The sequence below is a fragment of the Falco peregrinus genome, chromosome 4 (genome assembly GCF_023634155.1).
Source record: "Falco peregrinus isolate bFalPer1 chromosome 4, bFalPer1.pri, whole genome shotgun sequence".
NCBI classification, from domain to species: domain Eukaryota; kingdom Metazoa; phylum Chordata; class Aves; order Falconiformes; family Falconidae; genus Falco; species Falco peregrinus.
In genome coordinates, this window is record NC_073724.1 from 120,954,348 (window position 1) to 120,970,572 (window position 16,225).

Sequence of the window (16,225 nt, forward strand, 5' to 3'; positions counted from 1 at the left end):
TTTTTGCATCCTGCAATGTGCTGGGGTTTTGGCATTTGTTCAGTTATTCTGGGGTTCACACTGCACCCTCCACTGCCCACCCCCACCCCCCATCCACCCCCCACCCCCCAAAAAAAAAATAACTACGGATGTGAGTAAAATACAAAAAGTCACCCTTATGCTTTGTGCCTGACTAGCTAGGAATTGGACAGTCATTTGGGATTTGATTCCCATCTCTGCTGTTCTTCTCAAACCTGAGTGAAACTCCAGCCTAATTTATCTTAGAGCACAAAAAATATAAAGCCTGTTCCTCATGGAAGTGTGTTGCGACCTGGTAAGCACCACACAAGCTCACAGACATGCATGCAAGGGCAAGTTCAACCAATTAACATTTTCTGAAGAAAACCATTTTGCAAATAAAAACCCCACCAAAACACAACCATGGTTTTTTGCTAGAAATGTCTGGAGGCTGGGAGCATGTACACAGCAGCTTCCACAGCACGCCCGCGGACAGCTTGCTCCCATGCAACAGTCCCACCCCCAAACCAGGGACTGGAGGAGCTGAGGTTCCCTGTGGGTGGCCACTTTGAAATGCACGGAGCACAGCAGGAATATTCCTGCTTGGAGAGGCATTCTTACACCAGCCCGACTCCCTCAGAGGTCCTTCCCCTCTTCCCTTCTCCCCATCCCACAACACAAACACCACTGGGCACTTCAGAGTGATGCTAAGGCAAAGGCTCATGCATGGGAGAAGGGGCTGCAGCCTCCCAGCAAATATTCAGCCTGCCACTCGTCCCCATCAAAACAAAGAAAGCCAAAAAAAGAAAAAAAAAAGTGATCCCAAAGGAACCACGGAGCCCTTCTTTACCTCCAGCACCGCAGCAGGATGGGAAGCAGTTGCCAGTGGTTGCTTTTTCCAGGCGTAGTCGTGCACGCGGAGCGTGACTCATCCCTGGCAGGAATTTCCATCTCACACTGTCCCCTCTGTGGGAGCGCCTCCAGCCCCTCTCTCCGCCTGGAGATTTTCAGCCATCCCCTGGAAAACAACAAGGAGTCGTCTCAGGGGTGAAGACAGCTGTCAAGAGCAGCCAAGAAGCAGAGACCTTCCCTGGCCCCAACTGTCAGCAGCTGTGCAGGGATGTGTCCCAGAGGCCCCTGGGGTCCCCGCTCCCTCCCAGCTGCCAAATGCATGTTTTGGAAAGAAGGAGAGGTGAAATTCTGAAACATTGAGGAGAGCTGCCCCATCATGACAGTTAGGGGACTGGACATCAAAAGAAAGACATCTCACGTGCAAATTGTCCCAGTGATGGTCCCTAGGTGCAGTCAGGGCTTTTGTGGTCACCAGGGCTGGGCAAGGCACGGTGAGGGACCCCAGCCCTCCCAGGAAGCCTCAGGTCTATTTACCAGCTCAGATTAGCTGCATGTGCACAGACAACCGGTCCGGCCATGTGCTAAGAAGGAGACATCCAGGGATGACCACACTGCCAGGTAGCCCGTGACTCATGGCATAACCACATCCCTCATCTGGGTAAGCTGCAGTCACTCACCCTCTGCCTCCATTTCTCCTTCGAGACAAGCAGCAAACCCCCAAGAGCAGAACGTGCCTCTGGCTGCGCCCATAGAGCGCACCCTGGTCCTGCAGCCCACATCAGTAGGAGCTGCAAATACCGACGCCGCAGCAGCTGCTAATGTGATACAAGACCTTAGCTCAGTTCACCACAGAACAGCAAGAAATCCAACCCTGCACGCTTTACAGTGCTGATGGCGGCCTAGGGTACCCCTGGGGGCAAGCCTTGACTTCTCAAGGGGAGCATAACATGCAAAGCCTGAAAGGAGATCTTGGAAGACTGGAGGTGGAAGGACAGAGTCCAGATGTGGACTCACTGGCAGCAACATACCAGAGGTCACCAGCATACAAGGACACAGCAGCCACCAGCAGCAGGATGGTCCTGTCTGAGCTGGGCCAGATGTTTGCAGTCTCAGTCATGGCTTGTGCTATTTGGGATGGGTTTGACTTACTGCTTGAGGGATGTGCTCACGAGGAGACACCTTCCACCATCACAGCAAGCCTGAGTTACGTTGAAACCATAATCCTATATTGAAACTTCAAAATTCAGGGCCTTCCATGGTTTCATCAGATGTTTTCACTGAGCTTCATTACCGGCTCAAGAGGAATTTGGAAACCTGGGTGCAGTCCTCATTTGCACCAGGGCACATAACCTAACCTCACCCAGAGACTGCTGAGCTCTTCCTAGAGTGAGTCAGGTTTTCTCACTTCTCTGCTTTGGGAAGGAGAGAAGCCGCCGGGAATGGGACCTTCTGATGCTGAGAGTCCTCCTCTGGCCTAGCCATCACCCAGGCTAGTCCCTACTGTCCCAAAGTTGTCTCAAAGTCACTTTTCTCTCCAGTGTGTTTACTATCCTTTCCCTCTCCAGACTCCCTACATACTTGCGGACAGTGATGCCTCATCATTTGTTTTCCTAGACTAAACAAATCTTTTTCACTTGGATTCACAGAGCCCTCACAAAGCCACTGAGACATCTGTTGCCCCAGGCAGGCCCAGCAATGGTACATGTTTATCTACCATGTGATTTAAGACCTCCAGTGATGGGAACTCCAAGCCCTCTCCAGCCTCCTGTTTCTTCATTCTTACATTTTTTCCCTAATGTCTGACCTCAATCAGTAGGATTTAGGCCTCTAACATCTCCTCCTATGCATTCTGGGCAAGGAAAAATTTATTCCTTTCCTCTTTGTACCAACTTTTCCTATGTATTTGAAGACCGTTTTATGTCTCCACTTGGTTTCTTCTGGCTAAAAAATCCCACCTCAATCCATTTCCCCCCAAGACATTGCATTTTCCTGATTGCCAGTCTCTCTCATCATTTTTTCCAAGCCTCTCGTCGGTCCCCCCATTTTGCTGTCTGCAGTGGGCTGCATACAGCCCGACAGCCAAAGGCTCCCCAAGGCATATGACTGCAGGCAGCCTGTTGTTTCCCAGACATGCATCCCAGGATGATGCTGACCTTTTTTTTTCACATCAACACCATCATCTTTGCCTGGTGTCCCAGCAAGTGATAGATCAATGCCCCCTCTCCAAACCTGCCATGTCTTGAAGAACCCATCACCGGCTCAACAGCACTTGCTCCAGATTGACTTGATTTTTCTTGATCCAAACTGCAGGAACTGTATGTGACATTTCAACTGAACTTCAGTAGGGCCTTAGTATTTCCCAGCCCCCTTAGAAATACTCTTTATGGAAGTTACAGAGTTTAAGGCTGCAGATTACAGTGGGCCAACTCAGTGTAGATTCAACCCAAACAAAAACATCCACTTGGAGCAAACAAAAGAGGGTTGAAACAGGTCTGAGCTAAGCTGCTATGAACTGAACCCAAGAGTGCATCTGTTATATGCCCAGCTGGGCTTTCTTTCTAGCCTAAGCTGTGCATTTTATGGAATAGCTCTAGATTCAGCACCCTTACGTGAAGCCAGCCATTTAGGAATGGAAGTTCAGATCTCAGTACCAAATCCAAATCTCTGCCTTGCTCAAATGTATCTCCAGGTTGATCCATCACAGAGATGAAAATCTGGTCACTGGAGCTTGGTGTCGGTCCTTTGGGGCTTTAACCTGTCCCTGGTTTAAAAATACAACACAGCTAAGAGAATATACCAGGTGAAACTGCAGCCTGGCTTAAGAAACATGATGTCTTGCACCAAGAGATGCAATGGGGCAAGGCAGAAAGCAGGATTTTTATCACATTACAAAAACATACTTGGAGCTGAGTTTGATTTCAGAGCAGCAAAAATTCAGGCGGCCCGCACTGCTTGGCCCTGTTAGGCTGCCAGAAAGGAGTTTTCTTGACATCTTTTTAGTGATACTCCTTTAGAGGAGAGCTCTGCAGGAGACATCCACAATACCAATGGAGAGCTTTGATCCTCCTCTGTCCCCCTCTCCAACCTAACAGAAAAATGGCAATTTAATAGAGAAGACAAGTATAAGCAGAACATCTGGGCTCTGGAGATGACATCCAAGGTCCAAAGGGCTGAAGGCTGGTCTCCAATGCACCCTGCTATGTGACCCAAAATCTTCATGGCATGTGTAAGTATTCCCAATTAAAAGTCTGGTGCTAAGAGGTCTTGGAAGCCTGGGAGAGGATGGTGCAGCCTGGAATTGCCTCTGATGTAATTCAGCCATGTTCAAGAACAGCATGTGGAGATGAGCCTCCATGGGCAGTGCTGCTGGCAGAGAGCTCTGTAGGGCCAGCATGGGACTGGCAAGTCAGGGGAGAGGATGGCTGAGCATTTAGAGCACTGGATGGGGCATCAGATGCTTGAATTCACATTCCTGCTCTGTCAAGACTCCCTAGGATGTGCAAATCAGTCTCTGACAGCCACTGGGATCAGCAGGAGTTTGGTCCCTCCAAGGATGTGGGCTGGTCTCTCTGTGCCACCCGCAAAGTGGCTGTGCAGGAGGAGGAGGAGGTATCCCAACGGGTCTGTGCCACAGCTCTAACACTTCTCTGATTTGCTGAAAACACCCTTCCAGGTACATCTGGGGATCTCACTTGCCTTTGCTCACGCAGCATCACACACTTAAACATCCAGCGATCAGCCAGAGTTCCCCCAGCCGTCTCCTCCTCCTTATGTCCTCCAGACAAGCTCAGAAGTGGCAGGGCTAGTGTCCATCCCCCAGCATAGGACGTGCACACTGGGAAGGACATTACTCCAGCCCTGAATGGCATCAAACCCTGCTGGACAAGGGCATGGCCTCCTCTGTTCTTCCAATGCCTCCCAGGCTTGTGCCATCCCTTCCCATCATCACAGCTGGTGCCAGGGGTTGTGCTGTACCCCAGAGCTGGTCACATCCATTGCAAACTGTGTTCAGGGTAAAACAACAAGTCCTTTGGTCTCCTAGAGGGAAAAGCTGTTTAAACATTAGAAAGTATTATGCAGCATGGGGTAGGTCCTTCCTCCATCATGGTACTGATCCTCAGATCTGCTGTGAGAAGCTTTCTCTCTGCAGTGCTCACGCTGGCTGCTCAGAAGAAAACTTCCTATGAGAATAGAGAGGTCTTTGTAATCCCAGCCCAGCAGACTCTACTCAGGAGAAAAGGCTGCAGGTAGAATCACAGAAGGGTTTGGGCTGGAAGGGACCTTCAAGACCAGCCAGTCCCACCCCCCCGCCAGGGGCAGGGCCCCCTCCCCCCAGCCCAGGCTGCTCCCAGCCCCGTCCAGCCTGGCCTTGAGCCCTGCCAGGGATGGGGCACCCACAGCTGCTCTGGGCAGCCTGGGCCAGCGCCTCGCCGCCCTCACGGGGAAGGGTTTCTTCCTCATGTCCAACCTAAATCTCCCCTCTCTCAGCTTCAAGCCATTCCCCCTGTCCCATCACTACACTCCCTGGTAAAGAGTATAGCAGATAGCGATATAGGGATGGCAGAGAGGTGCCTCCATCTCCTGGAGACACTGGCCGGCATGCTTTTCATTCACCAGTTATGCAAAACATGCCAGCTCACCCTTTTTTTCCTCCCATCCTGTGCAGTCACAGATTGAATGTCAGTGGAAAATAATTCCTTTAATGAGAGTGCCGGGATAGATCAGCTGACTGGGTTTGCTTCAGTAAATCTCATGGTCACACAGCCCTAAATGTGCAGCAGTGTCTGTCTAAGCCTTTCCGTTTATAGGACAGAGATGGGAGCCAAGAGGATGGAAATAAAGTGTTTGCAAGCAAAAGGCCATAGGGTTTAGAGCTGGAACAAGACTCCCCAAGGGAAATGAGCTGCAATTGCAGAGTTTTGCAGGGTGGGTAGCAAGCACATATCCAGGCATGAAACAAAGCGGATCAAACATCCCTCTGTGCATCTGATTAGCCCTCTGTGCAGAGGTCAGGGCAAGGGCTGTGCAGTGAGCTCTGGGCATCAGGAAAAAAGCACTGGGGTTTCTTTCGGAAGGCAAAGCCCCGGTGGTGCTGGGACCTGCCTTCCAGGTTGGGTTGGTGATGCAGCTTTGGAGTGGTTACAGGAGGGATGCTGGAAGTGTGAAACCACCTCTCTGCTTCCTTGACGCAGCCTGGTTCATCTCTCCAACCCCGCTTCTCACCGCCTCGTTGCATAGAAGCAGAAATCTGGCTTCGGAATAAATCACAGCTGTCTCCAAGGCAGGGTGCAGCGTTGGCTTTCCCTGGGCAAGCTGCCATGCCATGATAAAGCAGATCCTCTCTCAAAGGCAAGACACTGAGCTGTTGCTCCTTGGGAAGACGGCCTGTTGATGAACTGTGTCAGCGAATAACATACGCCTTTAATTCCCCCTTCATTCACCAGATCCCTGCGGGACACATCGTGTCCTTAAGAAAGGCAAATGTGAAGCACCTGGAGATGTGTGCATAGGCACTCAAACGCCTGGTAAATCACCACTTACAGGCTGTAATAATCATGACAGGCTCCAGTTGCTCTGTCCTGGATATATATAGGGTAAAACTTATCACTGCCGTTGGTTATTCCAATGCAAGAGGCTGTTAGAGCAGGTCTGAGTTACTCTGCAGGGATTTTCCTCACCGCTAGCAGCAATTGCAAAGTCAGGAGAGGAGGGGATCTGAGCAGAAACTGCTCCTGATGTTTCATTTAAAATATCCATTCCCTGAGCATGAAATGGTTTGTGTCAGATCTGTAGGGCTTTTTCAGGTCGGTTGGTAGGTTTTGCTGGCATTTGCACCAACACCACCGAGGCTGTCAGCTCCGATCATGCACTGCATGGCTCAGGGCTCACTGGTGATTGAGAAAATGTTTGGTCTCCATCCAGTTCAGATCGAACTAATTAAAATAAAATGCTTCCCTACAAGCCAAGCCTCCCTTTCTGGTTGATGTTTGATGTGAGGCTGCAGTTTTGGGTCAGACCCAAGTGGGAGACCATAAGCCTATCATTGCAAGCCTGCTCTGATGACTCCAGCCCTTTATTTTCTGGATGCTAATGCCTTGTAGGAAACTAGCCTTTCCCATCCCTTGCTAAAGGGATTGCTTGCTGCTTGGGATGGTCTCTGCACCCTGGCACATCCCTCAAGGATGCATGGATGTGTCCCAGAAGCAGGAGATCTGGCACCTCATGGTGTAGTGACTAATAGCTACAGCAACAGAGGGCAGCATGTCCCTCTTCTCAATATAGCCACCAATTTTGAAGCATATTAGGATACCCAGAATATGCCTGGACATTGATTTTCCACCCAAAAGGACCGGCAATCCAGAATAGGGAAGAAACAATGTACAGCAAAAACTACCAACCCCACCATCCTGACACTAGGGCTTAAATGACACATACCCTGACGCACCAGTGACGTGAGACACCATGGGATGTGGCCTCTTCTCTTTGCATCACTCAGAAATGCTCCGAGGTCCATGTTGTCTCCAACACTGGGTGTTAAAAGGTTTCTGTGACTGCAGGACTGGCCCTGCAGATCCCCAGGGGGCTGCCCCCAGCTCTATGGCAGGTTTCTTCCTCCAGTGAAGCTTATAGAAAAGACCTGCAAAGTGGGAAGAGGGAGAGAATTGAACATAGGTGGATTTAAAAATAGTAGAGGAGATGGGCTGGATGAGATTCAGTAGCTAACGGAGATGGCAGCACACAGATCAGATTAATGTGCTGCAGGATTAATTTAGACCCCAGGGCGAGACACCAGCCCTGGGCAGGGCTTTCCCCCGCAGACTCCCCCCATGCCCGTGGCACTGCTGCCCCTGCCGCTGCCCCGGCGGGGTCCCGACCCAGCAGTGGCCAAGCACGGCTCCCCCGGCTCCACCATGGCCCCTTGCTGCGCGGCGCCGGGTCCCGCCTAAGCCCATCCAGCGTCCCGCTCTGCAGGGCTCGGGGCTGGCATCCCCCAGCCTTGTCCCCCACGGAGGGTCTCCCCTGGCTGCCGGGAGCCTGGAGACCTGCTGCTGGCCTGGGCCGGGGGAACCCCCCCACCCCGCACCGTGCCCGTGTCGCGGTCTCGCTGCTCCCCCACCGCCCGGCTCCTGCACCGAGCCTCGGGGTGCGCGGCAGCCTCCGGCCTCCCCCTCCCACAGCCCACGCCTCGCGGCACGGGCACCTTGGCAAGGACATGGGCACCCAGGAGGGCACGTCGGGCAGCCCGTCTGCGCCGCACAGCTGCTGCGTGCCCCACAGCTGGTGGTGGCACAGGGCTCCCGCGGCTGCGGCGCCTGCAGAGCACAGAGGTCAGGCGCCTCGGGCCCCCTGTGCAGGGACGACGGGGCTCTCCTGCCACGTGCTGCGGGGCCACCGCTCTCCCAGGCCAGCCCTGCCCGCTGCACGGAGGAGAGCGGAGCAAAGAGCCGGCCCGGGCCAGGCAGAAGACGGGCTTTGACCTTCCTGGGGCAGGAACCAGAGCTCCGGCGCCCATGGGTGTGCACTGGTCGCTTCTGGGCCCTGGCATCGCTCTGCGGGGGGATGGTACCGCTCCCTCCCGTGCCTGGCTGCCTCCGCTCCTGGCCAAGGGCTGCCTGCAGGCTCCTGAGCAGCTCCTGCTCTCCGACCTCGCTATGTCACCCTCTCCAGTGGTGGGTCAACAGCGACCTGGCACGAATCCTCTGTAGTTTCGATAATAGTCAAGGACAGAGGAAATAAGTTATGTTCCCCTCAAGGCCATGTTGGACGGGGCTCTAAGCAACCTGGTCTAGTGCAATGTGTCCCCACCCGTGGAACTAGATGGTCTTTGCAGTCCTTTCCACCCCAAACCTTCTGTGGTCTATGATTCTACGATTTTACATGAGAGAGTTGCTCTTAGTCCCTCCTGTTCTATGCTCTTCCCGCAAGGTTTTCCTGCAGATCCCGGTTGCTCCCTGCTTCTCTTCCCCTCCCTGTGTGGTTCAGAGTCCTCATTGCGTTTGGGATTTGGGCAGTCTGGGGAAGGAATGTCTTTAGGAAAAAGGATCCTGCAGGCGCCTCCGCTAGAAGGAGAAGGGCTCCCTCTCCCTGCCCGCCAGCAGAACAGCAGCGTTGACCAAAGCTTTTAAAACAAAACCTGAAAAGACACATGGGATCTCCTGGTGGGCTGCGTGCTCGTCAGGCACCCGTTCGGTGCTGCACAATTTGGGAACCTCAGCATCTGAAAGGGAATGGGATTATCTATACTATCATTGCCTTCTTTCTAGTTTTAACTCGAATAAATCACATTTTAAATAATACTTCACGAAGTCTAAGTGTCTTTCTTACCAGGATGAACCAGGAGAGAAGACAAATGCAGAGCCCCAGGGTGTCACTCACATCTGTGCCCCGCTCTGATAGATGCTGGGCAGAAGTAACTCTAATTCATGGAAATCCACCCCAGTACCCCAAAAATAAACCGATCTTATAGCCAGGCGTATTGCAGCCAGGGGGATTATCCCCTGCTCGCAGCTGAGGGTGGGCTCTGAGGGTGCCCCAGATCTATCACAGCACACAATTTACAGCTGAAGATCTTAATACCACTAGGGGAAAATATCTCTTTAAGTTCCCATCAGTTCAGGGCCAGCACTTGCAGGGGGAAGGCCTGCAGCCCCCCTGTTTCTCTGTCCCACCCAAAACCTGTAGCATCGGAGCAGCATCAGCCCCCCAGGGCCACAGCTGCCCCTAACAGTGTCACCCTGCCAGAGCAGGTAGAGGCTGGGTGAGTGCCCAGCTTGCTTTAGCATCTCTCGTGCTGGGGAGTCGCAGGTCTGGCTGCCCCTCCTGGGAAGGCCGGCAACGTGTGTTGTCCCCAGAATGTCCCCTTAACTAGGCAACATGTCGCACCAGCCGAGTGGCACATCAGAGAGTCACGGGGGAGTGTTGTGGATGCTACGAGTGAGCACGGCTGAGAGATTAATCTGCACAGGGCACAGCGGTCCCACACTGTTAAATGGGAATGGTGTTTCCATGAAAGCAAAGCCAGGTCCCTGCTAAATCAGTGCCTGTTCCTCCTCCTGCTAAGCTCCTCTCCAGCGTCAGCAGAAACATCTGCTGACAGCTATATAAATGCCACGAGCTGTTTGTGCCACCAAGAATAAATTACCTCCAGGCTGGCTACCCCAGGGATGCTGAGAACTCTCTTCCATCACCAGGAATCTTGAACCTTTTGTAGAGCCGGTACAACGAGCAGTGAGCCAACCTGAGCTTCAGCAATCAGCTATAAAGAAGAAAGACGAGACAAGAATTTGAGGACAGAGGACGGGAGAGAGGATGGTTCCATCAAGAACTAAGGAAAAGAAAATGTTCCCTATGAAATGTGGTGCAATGCATCCATCTTTGCTTCATATTTTCCCTCCTGGCCCCACCCAGCCTTGTTACTGTGCTTGGCTCAGAAATACACATTCCTTATAGTGCCACTGGCCGTAGAAACAGCCTTGGGGTCTCCTGTACCAGCCTGTGGCCCCTCTCATCCTGCATCCCCCTGCTCAGGACCTCCGTTGCCACGTTGTTCTTCTACCCTGCACCAGCCTAGCAGAGGCACAAAAATTTCACTCCAAAGAGATAAATTGTGTGTTCCTAAAGTCTACATGAAACTTTGGTTACAGCAGACAAAACCAAGCAGAAATAAAACAAATTAGCCATAGCTACTTGGTTATGAAAAATACCCTGCTGTTACAACTATAATCAAAACAAAAAACTAAGCCTCAGGAAGCTCAAGACAAGTCAAGACAAAGCAGGGCTGGCAAACCCCATTCCCAAGGTCTTACAACCCGGCACAAAGCCTGCAACTTGGCCCTAGCAGTGGCAATGCTGCATTTACTGGGCCACAGCATCCATGAGGGAGAAAAAGGAGCCCAAGACCTTCATCAGCTCTGTGAAGGCTTCATGCCAGGTCGCTGTTGACCCACCACTGGAGAGGGTGACATAGCGAGGTCGGAGAGCAGGAGCTGCTCAGGAGCCTGCAGGCAGCCCTTGGCCAGGAGCGGAGGCAGCCAGGCACGGGAGGGAGCGGTACCATCCCCCCGCAGAGCGATGCCAGGGCCCAGAAGCGACCAGTGCACACCCATGGGCGCCGGAGCTCTGGTTCCTGCCCCAGGAAGGTCAAAGCCCGTCTTCTGCCTGGCCCGGGCCGGCTCTTTGCTCCGCTCTCCTCCGTGCAGCGGGCAGGGCTGGCCTGGGAGAGCGGTGGCCCCGCAGCACGTGGCAGGAGAGCCCCGTCGTCCCTGCACAGGGGGCCCGAGGCGCCTGACCTCTGTGCTCTGCAGGCGCCGCAGCCGCGGGAGCCCTGTGCCACCACCAGCTGTGGGGCACGCAGCAGCTGTGCGGCGCAGACGGGCTGCCCGACGTGCCCTCCTGGGTGCCCACGTCCTTGCCAAGGTGCCCGTGCCGCGAGGCGTGGGCTGTGGGAGGGGGAGGCCGGAGGCTGCCGCGCACCCCGAGGCTCGGTGCAGGAGCCGGGCGGTGGGGGAGCAGCGAGACCGCGACACGGGCACGGTGCGGGGTGGGGGGGTTCCCCCGGCCCAGGCCAGCAGCAGGTCTCCAGGCTCCCGGCAGCCAGGGGAGACCCTCCGTGGGGGACAAGGCTGGGGGATGCCAGCCCCGAGCCCTGCAGAGCGGGACGCTGGATGGGCTTAGGCGGGACCCGGCGCCGCGCAGCAAAGGGCCATGGTGGAGCCGGGGGAGCCGTGCTTGGCCACTGCTGGGTCGGGACCCCCGCCGGGGCAGCGGCAGGGGCAGCAGTGCCACGGGCATGGGGGGAGTCTGCGGGGGAAAGCCCTGCCCAGGGCTGGTGTCTCGCCCTGGGGTCTAAATTAATCCTGCAGCACATTAATCTGATCTGTGTGCTGCCATCTCCGTTAGCTACTGAATCTCATCCAGCCCATCTCCTCTGTCTCTACTATTTTTAGATCCACCTATTTCCACTGGTCTGTCTTGCTTTGGTGCAGCTTTTTCCATACAGTTCACTGACACTTACAGCCCGGAAAGTCCTCCTAAATATAACTGTTCTCCAAAGTGTAACCATCAGCTCCACCAGGGATCAGAGAGAGCAGCACGGGGATTGTGCTGTTCCTTGTGGGTTTATGGCACTTATGGAAGCACGGGAAGCTGCTGGCCACCGCCACAGGCAGCCACTAGTGTATTCCCAGGGCAGGATTCAGGGCGTGGGATTGGGGCTGGGAAGGCAAGAGAAACCCTGGTGGCTGTCAAGGCTGGGGGAGGGTTCCGCCTTGATCTCCCCCGCTACGGGCACAATCATGCTGTCCCGGGACGCAGGGGTGACATCAAGACACACAATTTTCTGTTTATCTGAAGCAAGAGCGCTGAGGTTCTCCAGCTAATGGGAAAATAGAGGTGATGAGGTTGTACAGGACCTGTTGCAGAACATGCTGCCATGATACATTTGTCCCAAGGGGACAATGAATTTCACCATATCAAAAGAAGTGTGGCCAGCAGGGCGAGGGAGGGGGCTCTGCCCCTCTGCTGAGACCCCCCCACAGCGCTGCGTCCAGCTCGGGGGCCCCCAGCATCAGAAGGACCCGGACCTGTTGGAGCGGGCCCAGAGGAGGCCACGGAGCTGGTCAGAGGGCTGGAGCCCCTCTGCTGCGGGGACAGGCTGGGAGAGCTGGGGCTGTGCAGCCTGGGGAGGAGAAGGCTGCGGGGAGACCTTAGAGCAGCTCCCAGTGCCTGGAGGGGCCGACAGGAAAGCTGGGGAGGGGCTTTGGGCAAGGGCAGGGAGTGGTGGGACAGGGGGGAATGGCTTGAAGCTGAGAGAGGGGAGATTTAGGTTGGACATGAGGAAGAAACCCTTCCCCGTGAGGGCGGCGAGGCGCTGGCCCAGGCTGCCCAGAGCAGCTGTGGGTGCCCCATCCCTGGCAGGGCTCAAGGCCAGGCTGGACGGGGCTGGGAGCAGCCTGGGCTGGGGGGAGGGGGCCCTGCCCCTGGCGGGGGGGTGGGACTGGCTGGTCTTGAAGGTCCCTTCCAGCCCAAACATGATTCTATGTCTTGTTCTTCCCTGAAACCTTACATCGGTGAGGATTTATTTGCACCAACTCTACATCAGCCCTGTGGTGCCCAAGATGGTTCCTGCATGGCTTTTGGGTGTCACCCCACCCTGTGGCCCAGTGACTCACCTTTGTGACATTCATAGCCCCTTCCACATGGTGGCCACAGACCTTCTTGCAAATCCTGGGGCTCAACCTGCCATCAGGAAAGCTTGAGGCAGCAGTGAATTGCTCCATTCAAAGGTACAGGGTTACTCAGTGGCAGAGCCCAGAGTGGATTCATTATGCATCCCACATTTTATGAACTTGCCTCCAGCAGATCCAATTATTCTGTTTGCTGGAATTAGGGAGAGAATGATTGTTAAATAGTTAAATCATCAAGACAGGCACTGTCACAGTGACTGAAGATACTTCTGAATTTGGGGTGTTTGAAAAATGAACACAAAAATAGGACAAAACCAATTAAGCAGTTTGTTTTGATGGCTTTAATTTGTTTTAATTTTCTTTGTCTGAAAATGATACTTGAGGCTACATTAAGCCCTTGTTTACTTTAGAAGAATAGTGAAACAAAATGTTTCCTTCAAAGTAAGTGTTGTGGTTTTCTCTTTTGGCCAGAAAATCGCCCCTTCTGACTTCATTTGTCCCAAATGAACAATGAATTTGAGCTCCTGCAATGACCCTTGGGACAAAACCTCCACTCCTCCCAAAGCTGTCCCTGTAACATCAGAAAGGGTTTGTGCGTCTCCTCCACCATCAACAGAGCACCACTTCTAGCAGGTAATTCTTCTCACCACGGGCACATAGGAAACATGTAACATTTCATTTTGAGTTGTATAGGGTCATCATGTCCTAGAGATAGTTCCACCACCACTGAGGTCACTAAAACTTACTGTGCTGGGGTGACTCCCTGGCTGGCAGAGGAGGGTGGAGAAAACAACATCATTCACACCCAGCATCCGATACCTGCCAACCTCTGGCTGCTCATCACTCATCAGACTCTTGCTCTAGACCCCCAGACTCTTGAGTAGCCCCCAGCAACCCCCACACCGACTCAGCTTTCTGCATGCCCAGAGATGGAGCTGACCCTATCCCAGGAGACCCTATTTTGTGACCTTGGTGACCCCACTGGTGACTTCCCAGACATGTGGGTGCCGCACACATCAGTTTACCTTTGTTTTAATGAGGCTGGGCTAAGAGCTTTCCACCAACGTGGCATGGTTAGACTGGAAATGTGAACTACCAGCTCTCCGGCACTTGAGCATCTTCTCACTGCTGCATCCACACGTTTACACTTCCCTCCACTTGAGATCCAAACCTGTTCCTTTGTAAGGTGCCTCTCAATCCCCCCTCGGTTCCCTATGCTGTCCACCAAATGAATCAAACACAGGAGATTTTCCTAGCACCAAGAGCAGCTCTGGCCCCCTAGAAGCGCTCTCAGCAATTTCTTCCACGGGGGAAATTCAGATGTTTCTGTCCTGTGTTCCTAAATGCTCCAGACTCCACTGCCTACTTCCCAGGGTGACCGTGTGATGGTGATGCCACAGGAGAATTGAGACCCACTCACCAGCCGTTAAGATACACAGGCAACCCAGTCATCTGCCTGCACTTCCTAACATCAGCAACAACTGAGTAATACACAATCAAATCAGCTCATAAGCTGATTACCCCTGGGTTTGCATGAACAGAACACGGTGTAAAGAAGAGTGAAGGTGGCATGGGAATAATGGAGGAATAGGGTGAGCAATCCCACCAGGCTTGGTGTGATGCAGGTGCTTGTGGAGTCTCATCAGGGGTGGGGAAAACATGCCCCTCTCACAGCTTGGCTGTACCAAATGCCCACCCCTGATGGGCACTAGGATAAAGGAAAGGTCAGTGTCAAGCAAGCCTCAATTTTCACTCCACCGTAAGATGTTCCCTGGCATTCGACGGTCACTCCCTAAGAGCTGCTGATATGAATTCTCCAGGTGTACAATGCTCCCAGACTTCAGACATCCTGAGATGCACCATTGCAATCCAGCCAAGAGGTGGATTAGCAGCTGGAGGTCAAGCCTAGAAAGAGGGTCTACATGTGCTCTAACATAAGACTTGATCTCAGACTCCCTCCATGGTCTGAAGAAGGACCTAGATTCATCTCATGAGGTTCCCATCTCTTGGGAGAGACCCACGCATTTAATTTAGGTGCTTGAAAGATTCTAAGACCTTTAGATATGTTAACCAAAGTGAAAGTCATGGCCCAACATGCCCTCACTGTGAATTATCCCCTACTAGTGGCTACGTGGAAAGTTTGTCCTAGGAGTCCCACCACAGACACATGCTCAAAGCAGAGGTGCAGGGTCTATGGAAGAGATGGAGAAATGGCTTTTAACTCCTGCATTTGTGTCCAGACAGAGAATGAGAAAGGGTTAAAAATAAACTTTAAAGGTTGAAACGTAAAAACAAGCAGGAAGAAAAAAATGGAGATATTCATGGGTGATTCCTGAAAAAATGTGAAATCAAGCCTGGAAATGTGGCATTGGAGGCTATGCATGAATCAAGGTAAAGAGGAGACACCAAATGTTCTGCATTTTACTCTGCAAACCCCTCAGCACAAATGTGTTCACTGAGAAAACAGATTCCCATGCCACTGCAGGTTCCCATGTGGATGCTGGGTGTCTGAATTGGTGCCAGAGAGCTCTCCTAGAAAAGGATGGTGAAGGGAGTGCTTGCTAGGTGGGTTACAGCTCGCAGACACAGCACCAAGGGAGGCTGCTGGGGCGGGAACCATTTATGGGCTTGAAAATAAACTGGCATTTGGGATCTGGAGATCTTCCAGCTGTCTCCACCTGGAAGCAAATTTGGCTTGATTACAAACCGTACAATGTACAAATTACAGTTTCTCCGTGATTTTGCATGTCCAGCACACAGCTTTGCCATTGGAAACTGCAGTCAACAATAACCACAGCTGGGTATTGCCATATCCAACAGATACCTGTGGCCTTCAAAGTTTAGGATTTGAGTGTTTCCCTTTAAATAAACTGCACCCCTTGATTCTCATCCTGAACTATTCAAAGCTCGGAAGCTGCCTATCATTCTTTGCTGCTTTTGCTCCATGTTCGGGCAGCAAATGAGCTTGAAATAAATTCCAACTGGATGGGGCTGAGCCAGACCCATGCAGGAGAGAAGAAGGGCAGCTGTAAGAGGCTTTGATTCATATGTGTCTTTCTAACCACAGCATGCCCCTGGGTACCAAACCTGGAGTGATCACAGGGGGATACAGGTCTTGCTGTCAAAGCCAACAGAGTCCCGAAGTGCAAATGATTTTAAAGACTAAATTCAAGCTGTTTGTGCATGGCTGG

At 52.9% G+C, this 16,225-nt stretch overlaps 1 protein-coding gene across 1 annotated transcript in view; it reads right to left on the bottom strand.

Annotated features, from left to right (window-relative positions):
- The window catches only part of LOC101922861 (glycerophosphodiester phosphodiesterase domain-containing protein 5), a 208,475-nt gene that overhangs the window by 187,235 nt on the left and 5,015 nt on the right, over positions 1-16,225 (bottom strand). The window contains exons 2-5 of the mRNA XM_055802250.1: positions 13,020-13,227; positions 9,992-10,105; positions 7,285-7,486; positions 848-1,015 (exon numbers count right to left, since the gene is read on the bottom strand). The gene's annotated coding sequence lies outside the window, so the exon portion shown is untranslated. The remainder of the gene's footprint in view (positions 1-847; positions 1,016-7,284; positions 7,487-9,991; positions 10,106-13,019; positions 13,228-16,225) is intronic.